General features: G+C 46.1%; 1 long non-coding RNA gene across 1 annotated transcript in view; it reads left to right on the forward strand.

Annotated features, from left to right (window-relative positions):
- The window catches only part of LOC147698740 (uncharacterized), a 132148-nt gene that overhangs the window by 56469 nt on the left and 58192 nt on the right, over positions 1-17487 (forward strand). The window contains exon 2 of the long non-coding RNA XR_015299361.1: positions 10683-10725. This is a non-coding gene — a long non-coding RNA (uncharacterized LOC147698740). The remainder of the gene's footprint in view (positions 1-10682; positions 10726-17487) is intronic.

The raw sequence follows: 17487 nt of genomic DNA on the forward strand, positions 1-17487 counted from the left end.
TACCAGCCTTGTGCTTGCCACCTCCTACGAGGGCCACTGGTTTGTGCCGTAAAACCTGGTGGGAGGCTGAACCACCCAGTGCCTGGAATCTTCATGGTCTCTGGTGATTGCCACTTGTGAGACCGTTTTCATCAACCTCGGTTCTAGCCGGGTTCACGGGGTAGCTGGTCTTATATGGAAGTTCGAATAACATGATCACTATGATGAATACTCCCAAACATTATACAGAAAGGAGAGGGAGAACAGTCCGGCTTGGAATCAAGGAGGGTGTTTCATAAAGTTGGGCTTAGCTCTTCTGTTGGCTTTAACACAGCTCCATAGTGGACCACAAGGGCTGCTGAAGCTTCTGGGAAAATCAGAGTCACTTTGATGACTGGAGGCATGAGGCCGCTGCCTGCATCGCCTGCCTGGTAGAGCTGGAGAGCGACTACTTGATAAGATCTGGTTGTGCAAGAATCAGTCAGAGCTACTGTTTTAGAAGGTAGAAGTGCTAAAGAACCATTCAAAGGGTACAGGGGGAGGTTGGAGATCCCTCTTCTCCTGTCGAACATAGTTTTGGAGCTGAAGGCTGATGAGGAATTAAGAGAACCACTCCTAATGTCTCTGAGAAAAATATAACTCTTTATAGGTGTATGCAAAAACATATTGATCATGCATCTTCCCTAAATTGGGAGATATGGGTAAACAATCTATGTAATCCTCAGATTACATATTTATTAGGTAAAGAAATTGCCAGCGGTTACACTTAAGAAATTAAAATTTGTAACTTTAAAATTTTCTCATTAGATGCAGAAAAGCATAACCGATTGACCTCAATCATGGCGAAATATTCTTTACAAAGAAACACGCCTACTAAAATAGATACGTTCAATAAATGGGTCAATGAGTCTAAGGTATCACTTATGCTGGGCTCCTCAGATTATCTTAACTTCTTGTGCTTGCTGTTTCTCTAGGAGCAATCACTTCTCTGGCCTAGGTGATTGATTCACGGCTTTTGGGGCTCTAGTCAGCGTTGACACCTCTGTGAGAGTTGTTAATATGGGTCAGAGGTACTTGCCTCAGTTGTAATAGTAGTTTAGTTGATGTGGTCCTCGGATCACTGTACTATTGAACTTCTGACTGCATAATAACTTCCTTCCTGTGAGTATTAAACTCTGAGTTGAAAACAGAGTAGTTAAAGGCTTACTCAAGGAGGTGATGTAAGTGACACTCAGAAGACACTAGGACAGTAAAATACCTGTTAACCCTTTCCATGCGGCCGCGATTCCCCTGGTGTGCTGTAAACAGCACAAACAGGGGCGGGCCGTGACGAACCCCAGCCGTCATCAGCACACGAGCACCGTAGTGCATGACGGCTGGGGTTCGTCATCAGCATGGAAGGGGTTAATATCCGATGGTCCAGTCAGCCCTTTTCTTTGTAAGTCATTTCAGAGACCTAAGAATAATAAATATAGTGTTGTAAAGATGAACAAAGGAATCCAGAACGGTCTAGTTTCTCCCGGTCAGAAATACTGGGAGAAACTAGACACTAGTTGACTAGATACTAGTTGCACAAAATGCTATAAGAAGTTTCACATAAGGGCTAATGCAGTAAAGTAGTGTAGTTCCTATATTTGACTCTCCTATAGGTGACTCTCCTGACCCGCTCAGAAGAGGTCGCTCCCCACGCTCCCAAGGCTCTGTGGCATCGATGCACTTGAAGCTGCTCCCAAGGCACTGTGGCATCGTAGCGCTTCAATCTGCTCCCGAGGCTCTGTGGTATCGTAGCGCTCTCAGGATAATTTAAAGCACCACTCGCTCTGCTGCCATTATCTGTACCTGTAGCGCTATCTCATTGTGATTGTTTGCCATTGCCTGCATTGTAACTGTAGCGCTCGCATTGCTCTGCTCGCATTAAATTATATTTTAAAGTAATCTTTGCCCGATTGTGCATCTGCCCATACAGTCACCTTAGTTTGTGCCCCAGTCTCGCCCTGTTTCGCTTTCTTTTTGTTTCAGCCATTTTGTTGTTTTTGTTGCCTCACAGCCCGTCTCTCCACCCCGCTCCCGCCTCCCAGCTTCTCCTCCCACCCACAGATAGTTACTCACCGGCCCGCCTATCCCCGCGTTGTGACTCTCCTGACCCGCTCAGAAGAGGTCGCCCCCCACGCTCCAAAGGCTCCGTGGCATCGTAGCGCTTGAAGCTGCTCCCAAGGCACTGTGGCATCGTAGCGCTTCAATCCGCTCCCGAGGCTCTGTGGTATCGTAGCGCTTTCAGGCTAATTTAAACCACCGCTTGCTCTGCTGACATTATCTGTACCTGTAGCGCTACCTCATTGTGATTGTTTGCCATTGCCTGCATTGTAACAGTAGCGCTCGCATTGCTCTGCTTGCATAAAATTATATTTTAAAGTAATCTTTGCCCGATTGTGCATCTGCCCATACAGTCACCTTAGTTTGTGCCCCAGTCTCGCCCTGTTTCACTTTCTTTTTGTTGCAGCCATTTTGTTGTTGTTGTTGCCTCACAGCCCGTCTCTCCACCCCGCTCCCGCCTCCCAGCTGCTCCTCCCACGCCCCACCCCCCTCCACTATCCACTTATGACAGATTCTTTTGCGCGCAGCGTTCACGCGCAGCGATCGCGTCCAATGCGCGCCGAAGGTGCGCCAAAGGTAAGCCCGTTTGCGCCCCTCCGCGCCTGGACCGCGCCCAGCGCCAGACCCCCTGGTCCTCGCAAAACCCACTCCTCCCGCATTACGTATGACGCCGCTACCCTCTTTGCCCTTAACCCCGGAGGCAAACCACAATGCTGCAAAGCTACCCCAGGACACACCCATGGACCCTTCGCCTCCCACTCCTGCAAATTCACCTGCGTCAGGACCCACACTAAATCCATGAACTCCAAACATCTCCCACTCTAACCACCTGAAGTGCATCCTGCTGAACACCCGCTCGATCCACAGACACGCCACTGAACTCTGGGACCTACTCGACACTGCATCGCCTCACGTCGCATTCATTACAGAAACCTGGATGAACGCATCATCAGCCCCCGACATCTCCATAGCCATCCCGTACGCTTACAAGATCATCCGAAAAGACCGCACCAACCAAACAGGAGGAGGCATCGCCATCGTCCATAAGAACACCATCCGAATCACGACCAGCTCCGACAATAACCTAGCGACCACCGAACACCTTCACTTCCAGATCCACACCGACCCCAGGACCACACTTAGAGGCACCCTCATCTACAGACCACCAGGAACCCGCACACAATTCAACGAAGACATCACTGACTTCATCAGCCCACATGCCCTCACCTCCGAGAACTACATTCTTCTGGGAGACCTCAATTTCCACCTGGAAAAGAAAAACGACAGCAACACCACCACCCTTCTGGACAACCGCGCCAATCTCGGACTCAAACAACTTATTGACACCCCCACCCACCTTGCCGGACACACGCTCAACCCTATCTTCACCTCCAGCAAACACATCTCCTTCGATCACACCACAGCTCTCCATTGGACGGACCACAGCTGCGTTCACTTCAGCTACAAAAAGACCACGACCCACAACCCCCCACAACCTATTCCTCGAAGAAATTGGAACAAAATCACCACCGACCAACTCTTCACATCGCTTAACCAAAACCCTCCTGCCATATCATCGGACCCAAACCATGCTGCCACCAAACTCACACAATGGATCACCCACAGCGCTGACGAATTAGCACTCCTGAAAAACCACCAGATCAAACAAGGTATCAAAAAGGCCCCCTGGTTCAACGATGACCTCAAGAAATCCAAGAAGTTATGTCGTACTCTAGAGAAAACCTGGAGAAAAAACCCAACCACTGACAACCTGACCACCTTCAAGGACGCCACTTCAAACACCACCAATTGATCCGATCCACCAAGAAATCAGCATTCAAGGATCGACTCGACAACAACGTCCACAACAGTAAGGAACTATTCAACATCGTCAAAGAATTTACCAACCCCACCGCCGGCACCAACGACATCACTCCCTCTCAAGACCTCTGCGACTCTTTATCCTCTTTCTTCCACAACAAAATCGCCGACATACATAACAGCTTTGAAAACCAATCCGAAGAACAATTCACTCCACCCACCTCAGAACCAAAACAGCACTCTTACAACCTTTGCACCTGGAACCCCATCACCACTAGACACCATCCACCTGATGAACTCCATCCACTCAGGTTCACCAACCGACCCATGTCCCCACCACATTTTCAACAAAGCAGACTCCATCATCGCACCCCATCCCCGCGATGTCATCAACTGTTCCCTCAACTCCGCTACCTTCCCGGAAAGCTGGAAACATGCCAAACTCAGCGCACTTCTGAAGAAACCCACAGCAGACCCCTCAGAACTTAAGAACTACCGCCCCATCTCACTCCTCCCATTCCCTGCCAAAGTCATTGAGAAAGCAGTCAATAGTCAGCTCGCCGCCTTCCTTGAATCCAACAATTCCCTCGACCCCTCACAGTCCGGCTTCCGAGCCAAACACAGCACAGAAACCGCCCTCATCGCAGCTACAGACGACATTCGAACGCTACTGGACAACGGAGAAACAGTCACCCTCATCCTACTCGACCTCTCCGCCGCCTTCGACACAGTCTGTCATAGCACCCTCATACAACGCCTCAACAACGTCGGAATACAAGGAAAAGCTTTGGACTGGATCATCTCTTTCCTCGCCGGAAGAACCCAGAGAGTCCGCCTCCCCCCATTCAAATCAGAGGCCACCGAAGTCCTCTGCGGCGTACCACAAGGATCATCACTCAGTCCCACCCTCTTCAACGTTTACATGAGTCCCCTCGCATCCATCGCACGACAACACAACCTCAACATCATCTGCTACGCAGACGACACCCAGCTCATCCTCTTCCTCACCAAAGACCCAAACACCGCCAAAACCAATCTACACGAAGAAATGAAAGAAGTAGCCGAATGGATGAAGAACAGCCATTTAAAACTAAACTCAGACAAAACGGAGGTCCTCATCTTAGGATCATCCCCCTCATCCTGGGACAACTCATGGTGGCCACCGGCCCTGGGTACAGCACCCATACCTACAGATCACGCACGTAACCTGGGATTCATCCTGGACTCCTCCCTCTCGTTGACCAGACAAGTCAACGCCGTCTCATCTTCATGCTTCAACATCCTACGCATGCTCAAAAAAATCTTCCGTTGGATCCCCGTCGAAACAAGAAAGACAGTCACCCACGCACTGGTCACTAGCCGACTGGATTATGGAAATACCCTTTACGCCAGAACCACTGCCAAACTACAGAAAAAACTCCAACGCATCCAAAACGCCTCAGCCAGACTCATACTGGACATCCCCCGTCAAGCTCACATTTCCGGTCACCTGAAAGACCTCCACTGGCTCCTCGTCAACAAGAGAATAACGTTCCGTCTCCTCACCCACGCACACAAGGCCCTCTACGACCTAGGACCCGAATGCCTCAACACAAGACTGTCCTTCTACACACCCACCCGCCAACTACGATCATCCAATCAAGCCCTCGCTGCAATTCCGCGCATCCACAGATCCACCATGGGAGGAAGATCCTTCTCCTACTTAGCGGCCAAAACCTGGAACTCTCTCCCCACTCACCTCCGCCTTACACAGAACCAACTCTCCTTCAGAAAGAAGCTAAAAACCTGGCTTTTCGATAAGTAATTCACACTCCCTCCCTCAAGCGCCTTGAGACCCTCTGGGTGAGTAGTGCGCTATATAAATTCTTAAACTTGATATTTCCAATAGGCTCTGCGCATTGGAATAATATATCCCATAGATTTGACATAGGACTTATGTCGACTAGGTCTCTATCGGATATATTAGACTTAATTGTGAGTGCCAGCTAGCTCAGAGGTCACTAGAAACTTTCTCGAATACACAAGAAGGGATTAGTTTCTGACAGCCGCATAAACATGACAACTTTGTTTCTCCAAGAATAAAACTGATCTTCAGAGTCGTGGAAACAATAGATAGATATTTTACTCAGTTAATCGAGCATGCTTCATTTCATCAGAGGTGCAGAGAAATAGACGGGCGTTTTCAATAAAAATTATTGAACAGTCTTCTTTCTCATGCAAGTAGAGTGAACTGCTACAATCGTAATACTGTTTGCAAAGTATAATGCGTACAGTAAGAAGCGTATTATAAAATAATACTGTAAAAGCATTGTATGGTTTCTAGACCACAGATAAATATATACATAAATAACAAAGGCTAAAAAGTACTCAACTTGTGTTTCTAAAATAAGTCTACCCCAATGTACCTAACCTAAGTCTAGTACAAGGGAAGAAGTAAGTGAGGTGTAGCATTGCTTTAGTTTTTCTTTGCCAAGAATCTATCCAAGATTTCTCTTTAGGGTCTAATCAGCTCCGTACCTTGGTTTTAGAATGAAAGAGGTCTGGTATCTTTCTCGGACTCAATTTCCCAACACCCTGCAACGGAAACACTGGAGCTGGATTCTCAGTGAGAGAAAGGACAGCTTCTCGATCAGTGCGTCAGCTGGAGGGTCGGCTTCCTTCGGCACTTGCTGTAGCGAGCTGCGTCGGGCAAGTAGATAGTCGAGCTGCTCCGAACCACTGTGTGTTTCCTAGGGCAAGTGCAGGCATATTTATACCTTGAATGTGCCTAGTTTGACGTAAAGTCGGACAAAGAACCCCAAGGGAATGGTACTTCTTTGAAAACTCCATGATTTCTAGGAAAAATAAATATTCAAGCAAGGGGATGTCCCTGACTGCTGAAGCAGAGTTTTCCAAGAAATCGTTGTGGCTTTTTGGAACAAGTGGAAGTAGCCATGCCTGTATTTGAACTGGATGGGTTACATCTAAATATGGGTATGATTTGTATGCCTATATAAGGGCAAGGTGAATTATACCTATATAAAGGCATGAATCTGTAAATTACGCTTGGATCCTAAAATGCTACACAACAGTATGTTACTCAATGGAGGGGTTTACAAAGCCCAAGATGAGATAATGCTGCCTATCCAGAGCATGGGAATATTGCTCAGCAATTATAGTTCATGAACAAGAAGTGGGGGATGAGTTGGTGGCAAGTGAGAAATTTATTGCTGCCCCCTCGCTCCACATTGACCAGTTCTTCCCTCGCCCTTCCCCGTTCAGCTTGTTTACTTTTTTACATTTATAACCCCCCCATCAGCTCCTGCATTCCTTCCCCTCATTTCTGCTGCTCACTCCCCTCACTCTCCCCCTCCCCCCACTCCACTGTTGCTCCCCCTTCCCATTCTTGTATTTTATTTTTCTTTCTTGGAGTTTGGAGGGCTCTGCAGCGGCAATTTGTGGCCGGACCACTCCAATTTTAACTTCCACTCCACGAAAATTGATACTGCGTATTAAAACAAAACATGACTGCTATTTTATGACCTATGCGCACGCATGCGTCCCATAGCATCATGATCAATATGTACACATGCGTGAGGATGCATGCAGGTGTATACATCAGCGTGTTTTTTTTGTTCTTGACAATTCTGTTCTGTATCAGCAGACAAGCATTTTCTTTTTGTCAGTGCAGACCAGCATCAGCAAAAAATGTATTGGTAAAGGGCAGTTAATGCCATGGAAAAGCGAGACCTCTTGGCATTGCCAGTACTTTTTGCTTAGTTTAATCAACGTTGGATCTGGAAGCATTACATGTGTTATTGATTTGTATTTCTTTCCAAGAGCAAGGGATAATTCTTTCTCATATACAGTTTCTTTTTCAGATCTTCAGATATAGAATTTAAGTGTGGGAGGCAGGTGATTGGTAGTTTTGGATACTGTGAGTGAAGTCGCCTGACTAGCTGTTAATCGCCTTTTGTCCTGTTGTCATTTTTGACATCCAGTAAGAACGTTGTGCCTCTGATGGGTGGCGTGATTATTTCAAGCATTGTCTGTCATGTGTGGTTTCGTCTCAAATTGCGGAAATTACAGTTTTTGTACACCGCAGTAACAGGACACGAGCAGTCTGCACTGCATTAGAGTTTCTGATCTTATCGCCTCATAGTACTTAATAAAGCAAGAACTCCTAGTCCCTGCAGAAATACTGGTGCTTCCTGGAGTTTAGGATTATGCTGCTAAAGTCCACTACTATTCTGCATAAACTCAGAGGGTGGAAACATCAACGTAGTAACTTGACATGGAAAACTTTGACAAATCTTGCTATTTATAAAATAAACTAAGTAAATTGTTTTTTATTAAAAGTATAAATTCATTACTTAAGTAGGCAAGCACTCTTAAATAGCACCAATTATGAAGTGGGCTCCATCTTGTCTTCCATAGCAGTTCAGTGTGTTGTAGATTCTGTCCGACGTTAACCCGCTGCTTATAGCAGATAGTAGACACGTTATTGAAGTCCTATGGTAGAAATGTTGGGTATCCATTCCTGCCCCAAGTAGTCTCACCACCTTTGCATGAGCTGGAGGAGTCTTTCGGTGTCCTACCCTACCTATGGTTCCGAGGGACTTGAATAAGTAGGAGCAGCCACATGGAACCCGCGTCACCGTGCGTCTTTCCTTGTTTGCATGGGACAGTACTGGCAAAATAGTTAATCTTACTAATGCATTCTCAGGTGTGTGTTTTACAGAGAGTAATCAAATGAGCAGCAGTTATTTGGGCCATAGTAATGCCAGTCATTTACAGTTCTACAAGGTAAAGTAACTGCTGCCGCAGGTGTTAAAATTAATTATTGTTTACATTTCCAGTTGTATCCTTAAGAACAAAGGAAGGGATGCGGGAGTGGGCTTTCCATTGTAGGCAGAGAGCACTTCAGGTAAAACTAACTAATCCACTTAAAGAACTGATCAGACCCCTTTTTCGTGCTGTAGTCTGCAAGCATTAGATTCAAAAAGTTCTGTCCATTCCAGGCCAGAAAGTGGCTTAATATTTAGAGTTGCAGGGAAATGACAGATTTGAGTTCTGAAAAGCCTTACATTCACACCTGGAGTAAAGTTAAGGTCTGATATTCGTTTCTCACTCATTCAAGCAGATGTATTATGGTTTGCACAGAGAAATTCTTAAGCCCGCACTGTTCTCACACTCCGCTGCTATACCTAGTTAGAAGGTTTATAGGACTTTTACAAAATCGAGATAAGTAGTTTTCTTTATATGAGCTTGTCGTATACCCAAGTGCTGCAGATGGCCCAAATCCTGACCATACTGTGCTAACCCAGAGCAACCAAGGCGAAATCATGGCTGGCAGACCATGCTCTATTGGTGGGTCATGTGAACCCAGTCTCCTCCATAAACTAAGGGGAAATGTAGGCATGGAACTCCTCTAAGTGCATCAGTTGGAGTGAAACACTTTATTCCATTATTGTCCTTGTGGTCAGTCCTCCTACTAGCTCCTTTCCACTGCTACGGGTCATAGTTCACCAAAGTGGAAAAGGTAACTTGCTGCCTTCAAAAAATATATGGTTGTTCAAAGGTATTCAATCTGATAAGATCTTAATGGGAGTGTTTGTGTTATTGGTGCCCCAACAAAACTTGCAGCCAAACAAACCGGACAGTCCCTTCCCCGTTGATCCTCTGTGCTGCAAACCATTGCCTAAGGTTCGCATTAGGGACTGCATCGGTTAAATCAATTCCAGAGTTGCATCTTTAAAGCCTGTCCATGTTTTGACAGATAATGATAAAAGGGAAAACTTTTACCAATTTAGACCGAATAAGATGAAGCAATCACCATTGTAATCTTGAAACACATATTGGTGCAACTGATGGCTGGCTGGCAGACTTAACTGGTGGCGTGCTGTGGCTGGGGGCAGTCTCCTGTAGGAGTGCAGTAGGCAGGGACTTTGTACGTCAGTAGTGGTGAGGTTATCCTAGGTGTTCAAGGGAGTGGGAACTGTGAGGGAATGGTGGACCCACTTTCAGAGGATCATGGGCCGCGAGTCTGCTGAGAGGACAGACTGTGCTGCGGTTAGGATCTCTTTCCAAGCAAATGCTGCACATTAGTGCACTGTGTTCTCCATGGGTCTTTTGTAACATAAATTTAAAACACCGGTGTTGAGAATGTACAAAACAATGTTTAGCTATTTCCCAGTTTACCGTCTACAATCTTTTCTTCTGCTTTGTCGTCATTTACACAATCATAGTAAATTTAGTCTGTAGCCCAAAACAAGGATTGCAGTCTGGTTGACATGAGGTTTTCATCAAACTTGCTCTATACCCTTTCTGTCATCCGATATCTTGAGCAGTTTCTACCCCCCCCACCCCCCACCCCCCCCCCCCCACCTATTTACAGCCCTTAAGTATTGATATAACTCTGTGTTGGCTTTGGCGAGACCATCCTTTCTGGAAATAAAGGTGGATGGGACCCATAGGGACATCAAGGATTCAGTCTGAACTTGTCCTCCAAGGCTGACGTTCATAAAACTGTGCACTGTTTAGTAAGGAACTCTATTGGCTTGCAAGGATATATTCTCTAATATGACATGTCTTATGCAACTTGCACTTTGTGTTGTAATTTAACATTGTGGATCAAGACATTTTAATGTAAAAAAAAAATGCATCAAGGAGTTGTACAAAAGTTGCACTTATTTATATATAGGACACCGATGCAACAAGACTGGCAGGAATCACATTGTTATTCATTTCATTAAGAACCTTGTTCAAGAAAGGTGTTGAGATCTAATATTCATATTCTGTATTTTCAGGGAGAAACACAAAGTGGGCTTGATCCTTTCATACTTCTAAAAGGTATGTAAAAGAATGACCATTGGAATTGGAAAATAATACATAAAATGTTTTTTGTTCTCGCCGTAAGACTCACCGAAAGCTACTAACATTATTTGGTCTGAGTTTTCAGACTATTTACCGTTTTTTTATGTTCTGATAAACTGCTCTTAAAATTGTAGGGCATAGATTAGGAAATCTAGTAGCATCAGTTTGTGATTTTTACATTGTATTCAATGTCTGACATGTCCTTACTACTGTAACTAGTGTCCTTGTCGGTGCTACACTGTGTGGCTCCGTGATCATCATGTACCGCCCTGGAAGTGACCGAGCGGGCCTTCGTATATGTTGTTGACTTCAGTTTCTGTCTTTCTGTGCCCTTCCACACAAATCCAGCTCTGCTCTGAACTGTTGGTTTGCACTACTTCAAATGAATCCAGAAGTAACTAGGGTGATTGAGTGATTGACACACAAAATGCTCCTTGACTCCAGCATCTTCTGATTCCAATCCGGTGCGGCCGGAATTCCCAGGGCCATCCTCAGAGGCCATGCTGCAGGTCTTTCAGACACTGCCTGGTCCCTCTTGTGCCCCTTTGGGCTCCATAGACCAAACGAGGGCCTTCAGTTGGAATTCTGCTGGTCGGCCCTCCCATGATGCCAGCTAACCGCTCAAGACCTGCTTGCATGCCCGAATAGATGCAGGCTGAGGTTTCCACTCTGGCTACAGGGTCCACTCCAGGGTCTTCCATGCCGGTGCTGCTGTCAACTGTGTTGGTTCCAATCCCGACATCGGTCTCTGACTCCAAACCAACATCGGCCTGTGCCAGGCCTTTATAAGAGTCAGGACACAGCAAAATATGTTGTGTGCACTTGACTGGCCAATGATTGCATAGGCTGCACTGTCAGGACCAGGTAGTGCTTAGATGGCACGTTGGGATGCAGGCAGCTGGATTTTCTCTGGCCTTCTTGCCTTTGACGACTCTAGGCATTTGGCAGAAACAGCTGAATCAGCGCTTTAAGGATAGGGTAACCGCAGCAAGCGTTATTACTAATTCCACTAGCAGTACAGAAAATATGGGGGGGGCTTACTGCAGAAACCTAGCATGTGGGCAATGTCAAATGTCTCAGCTGGTTTAGCAACCTGCCCAGCCATTTTCAGGTAGAGGATGTGCACTTGAAGGTGGTAAAACCAGTTTACACCAGCTTCGCAGTCATCTGCTTACCCCTCCCCTGCTGCAGTGTCACCGAGCTGCTTTTATTTGCCATCACAATCCCAAAGTCAGCTGAGCAGGAGTCGGAATCCAACACTTCCTCGCCTGGCTGAAAATACATCACATAAGATCAATTGCTTTTTCAGTTTATTCTAAGGGACTCCTCCCTACCTTGCATTTCTTCCCCGCTTCATATACATCATGACAGATCAAATGTTTTTAGATCATGCCTCCATATTAATGCGGACGTCAGACTTCCACAACCGATGGGTTCTATCGAATGAATGTTGGGCTCTGAGAGGAGCAAGGGGTGCTACTTCCTTGTGCAGAGCAAGTGTGGAGGCCTCCGGCCTATGCTGGTTTGCAAAAACAACAGGTGATGGACCGAATGAGGATCAATGTCACACATTCAACCCAGTCAAAAGATCTGGGTCCTAATCCATCGTTTTTTTGCACTCCACACCACCCTGGGTTAGACAATGGCGATATGCAAATCAGCTCTGACCCTGTGCCCCATGGGAACAGTCCAGTCCGAACTACAAAAGCCATGTCCTTCCCAGAACGGAATCAAGCATCCGAGGACCGGACCGGTTTCGAGGTAACACCTCTCATCAGCCCGGCTAGCTTGACTCCAGTGGTGTGGAGTGCCTGGGACGTCAGACTTCCACAACCGATGGGTTCTATCGAATGAATGTTGGGCTCTGAGAGGAGCAAGGGGTGCTACTTCCTTGTGCAGAGCAAGTGTGGAGGCCTCCGGCCTATGCTGGATCACCAGCCATTGAAAGCCCATATGAGAAAGAACAAATTCAACATGCTCACCCTGGCAGATGATCTCTGCTCTGATCCGGGAGACTGGATGGTCTCCTTGCACTTGCAGGATGTATGATTTCATATACTCATCTTGGACCCTCATTGATGCTATTGAGGTTCCTAGTGGGGTGTGAACACATCCACTTTGAAGTGTTGCCCTTTGGCCTACCTTACTTCAGCCATGGGTGTACAGAAAAGTGGTGGCAGTGGTCACAGCTCTTCTTCAGAGGTCGAGGATATATGTGTTTCTTAATTTGTCAACTGGCTGCTCGAGGTGGCCTCACCGTAGTCTGTCGAAGACTAGCCCTCAAGGATGGCCACTTTCTTGACTTCCTGAGTATTCTCCATCAGCGAGCTGAAGTTGCACCTCAGCCCTTCCCTTCATAGGGGCTATTTTGGATAGACTGACGTTCAAAACTTTTCCACCTCAGTAGTGAGTCTGGCACATTCATTATATGATCCCTGTGCTTCGGGCTCATTTCTGAGTCTCAGTAAGGATGGTTCTGAAGCTTCTTGGGCTTCTAGCCGCGTGCATCCTCCTTTTCCTCTACACCAGATGGTATATATAGGCCTTGAGTGTATCCTCAGCATTCATTGGGGCCATCAAAGGGGATGTCTCTCCGATTCTATGCACATGTCGCCTGAGACGGCTTTGTATAATTTCTGGCAGCAGGCGAACACCAACTTGAGCTAGTTTAACGCCGTCTACCTTTTCCAGCTGGATGTCACCATTGTTACAGACATGTCACCTCTGGGATGGGGGTCACCTGGGAAAGGTTGCAAGCAGAGACCTTTCATTTCCAATAGATTGCTGGCTCCATATCAGTCTGTTTATGCTTTGTGCAATTCAGCTGGCTCTGTAAGCCTTCCTGACAACTATTAGAGGACACTGATGTAGGTCCTTATGGGCTACACCCCTGCCATATGGTAGTGCAACACACAGGGCAGAGTTGGCGCCTTGATCCTGTGCCAGGAAGCCTTCAGCCTTTGGAGATGGCTGGTCCAGCAGCACATCTTTTTGTTGGCCAGCCACCTGACAGTGTGTGAGCTGAGCAGACATTGGCTGGTGCACCATGAACGTCATTTCCATCTGAAGATTGAAATTGTCACCTTTGAACAGTGGAGTCTGCCCTGAGAGCAAGCAGTGTCAAAACATTTGTACAATCCAGTAGAGTCACTGGGAGACAGATTCTGTCTGCGATGGAACTCTGGTATTCTGTATGCATTCCCGACATTACCTGTCCTGCCTGAAGTTCTGTAGCAAATCAGGAGGCAAGCAATGGCGATAGCTTCAGATTGGGCCAGGAGAGTGTGGTACACAGATCTTTAGAGCCTGAACATTTGCCATCTAATCTTGCTACCTCTTCAGGGGGGGACCCCTGTATCCACAACAAGGGAGGGTCCTTAACACAAACCTCTGCAATCTGTATCTCCATGTGCGGCGATTGAGCGATGAAAGCTGAATTTTGCTTTCTGAGGTAGTGAATGTCCTTGCATCAAGACGTCCCTTACAAAAATCCATTCTAGCACGCTGGCGGAAATGTAATATCTTGTGTTGGGCTATAACCTTGATCCTTTGCAGGCCAACACCGCTGCTGCGTTGTTAGTTTGTGTGGGCTTGCATGGAGCACAGATAAGTGTTGTATCGGCCATTTCAGCATTTATGTTTGCCAGGTAGCCTTCCCTTTTTAAGTAACCTTTTTTGACTCTTTTTATAAAGGATTCCTCCAAAACCTTTTGGCATGCCCTATTGGGACCATCATTTGGTCCTTACATTCCTCATGTTCACTGGTTTTGAGCAGATGCATATTTGTTTTCTACTGCACTTTACAATCAAAGTGGTCTTGTTTGCAGTGATCACATAAGTGAACTACAGGTACTGTTGGAGAAACCTCTCTTCTCCACTTTCCTCCCTGGCAACCTGGTGCTAAGGACTTGGTCTTCCTGCCAAAAGTGGTGTTGAAAAGAGGAGAGGGCTTCATCAGCTTGACCCTAAAAGAGCTCTGAGCTTTTATATTTCCCGTACAAGGGACCACCATGTGGATGACCATTTTTTGTTGGGACAGAGAATTGCAGATCAGCCTAGAAAGGGACTCTGCCGATGTTGATAGTCCTTTTGTATAAAGGCGTTATCCATTGGCCATAAAGAAGCCCCCTGAAGGACCGCAACCCGCAACCCATTCCACCAGGTCCAAAGCTGGTGCACCTGCTCTGGCTAAGAGAGTATCGTTCTGTATATCTGCCAAGCTGTGATGTGGGCATCGCTGCATACTTTCACAAAGCACTACTGCTTTGACTGTCAGATTTGTATAGAGGGCAATTTTGCCAGCTTGGTCCTGCAAAACGTTGTGGTTTGAGTCCGTTTTTATTCTTTTCTGAGTTTTATATAGCGCAAACTTGACTCATAGGTATCGGGTATCGGAGCGCTTTACATGAGCACCAGTTGCTTACATAAGAACACATTCATTTTTGTTAGGCACGGAGAGATTAAGTGATTTGCCCAGAATCACAGGATGTTGAGTGTCAGTGCTGAGACTCGAACCGGGTTCCCCAGATTTGAGATCGACCTCCCTCGCCGTTAGGCTACGTTTTCTCCCCAGTTCCCCAGATCCTTCACATTTGGGAGGTATTGCTATTCTATCTATTTGATTGGTGAGCTTTAGAAGTATCCATAAGAAAAACAAGTTACTTGCCTTCAGTAATGCTCTTTCTGGTGGATACTCATCTGTGGAAAGTACATCTGCACAATGTAATATCCCACAGTAGGTTTTGTCACACTGTTGCCTGCAATTTGTTTATGATGATCCGCGTCCGGGTAAGCGGATGGAGAAAGATTAACCTCTTGCATGCGTTGGAGGACCCCCGGCCGTCCGACGCCGCAGTGCTCGTGTGCGTCGGACTGCCGGGAGCCGTCCGATCTGCGCACGTGTGGCAAAATTCCGGCCGCGCCCAAGGGGTTAAGAAACTAATGTTGTCATGCAGGAATGATCCCTTTATGTGCAGCCCTTCTTCAGTCAGGTTAGTATGAGATCGCTGAAGAGCTGGTGCCACCTGTCATCACCAGGAGTTGTTGCTGGGATAAATTGTCTAAATCCAGCCTAGCACCAGGTATATTCGAACGGTGATGAATTTAGAGTATTTACCAGTGAGAGTGTTACTGATGGTAAGTAGATTGTTCTTTTATTGCTTAGCACAAAAATATCACTGAGCAAATGTTCCAAGGTGCAACAGTTAAATGTGTGTGAAGGATCACATCTTCGCTAGAATGATGATACTCTGCCATGCAAGTAAATGGAGTGGATTCCAAAATTGTCTGCAACAGTAGCATGTCAAAACAGTGACTCAGACATAGATTGTAATATTCATACTGCCAGCTTTCACCTTGACATAATTTAGGATTTTAAAAACGGCTAAAATATACGATGGGAGATGGAAATATTTACACTCTGTTTTTGAGTAGATCTAGTTGCAGTTACTTTTCTCAACTTGCTACTTCTACATCTGTTATTGCGTCGCACCCTGAGTGAATTCTAAAGGCATGGGGCATGTGTATCTGCATCTCTTGTCCTAAAGTGAGGCTCAGAGGAAAAGCATACAAACACTTAGAGCGGGAGGCAAGGGCTGTGTAGGACATATGCACAGGACACCAACCGTACATTTATAGGCAGATAAATGATAAAAAGGTTACTTTGGGCATTCTATCTAAAGGATAATCAATACGTTTCAAACCTTATAAACAAATCTGTGTTTTCATCAGGATGGGATGAATTGACTCAACATCTTATGACTAAAGGGAGTATATAATACCAGGCATTAGACAGCAGTACTGTCACTGGGTGCTAATAGCATCTAAATTGATGATGGAAAAAGCAGCATGCAGATAAAGCCCAAGTACCTTGCCGGGGGCTCCAAGAAGATGTGAAATAACCATGGTTGTAGTGTTCATGCATTCTGAAGTTGAAACATTTGGAACCAATGAGTGTAGGGTAGAGAAGGTACTAAGTTCAAGTGTGTAATCAGGTCCTGAAAACACAGTCTCTTATCTGCAATAATGCCAACTACACCTTTAAAGAACCACACACATTCTAGCAGCAAAAATGTGGTGTGTGGTTGTTGGTGCTCATGCAAGTTCATTTATATTCGTCAAGCCACCCAGCCAGTGACATGCAGGGATTTACATCATCCAAAGTGGCATTAAATGTTGCATGGTAAATGCTCCTTTCAAAAATCACTTTTGTGAAGTTTGCCACACAGGGAATGATCTGGGCTGGGACATTGTTGGTGCAATTGGCTTAAGGACAGAGGTAGAGCTATTATGGCTCTTCTACACATGTGAATGCTGAGGAATTGACAGACTTGATTCTATCAGGAATGATCAGGTTGCAGATGACGAGTTAGATTTCCTCTCCTTTTAAGGTTAAGGGTTTTTGGACTCATGAACTGGAGCGTATGACCACCTTCAGATTGTATTTCAATTGGTTGTCTAGGGCTTTTCTTCTGATGGTTACTTGTAACTGTAGATTCCTCTCCCTTAGATATCCCAAGTACCCTGACTGGATCTGTAGAATTCTAACATTAGTGCTCCTGCACTTTATAAGGTCATGTTGAGTGGTTCTGTGGTGACTCCCTACCACCCCAGAAGAGTCAGAGCAGAGCCATATATTACTGCTGCCCTTTTGCGCTGATGTAAATTGCTTTTTTTCCACGCCCTTTAACGTGGATCCAGACTCTACCCTACTCCTGTGTACCCCAATCCAACCACCTT

This window comes from Lissotriton vulgaris, chromosome 8 (genome assembly GCF_964263255.1).
Source record: "Lissotriton vulgaris chromosome 8, aLisVul1.2, whole genome shotgun sequence".
NCBI classification, from domain to species: Eukaryota; Metazoa; Chordata; class Amphibia; order Caudata; family Salamandridae; genus Lissotriton; species Lissotriton vulgaris.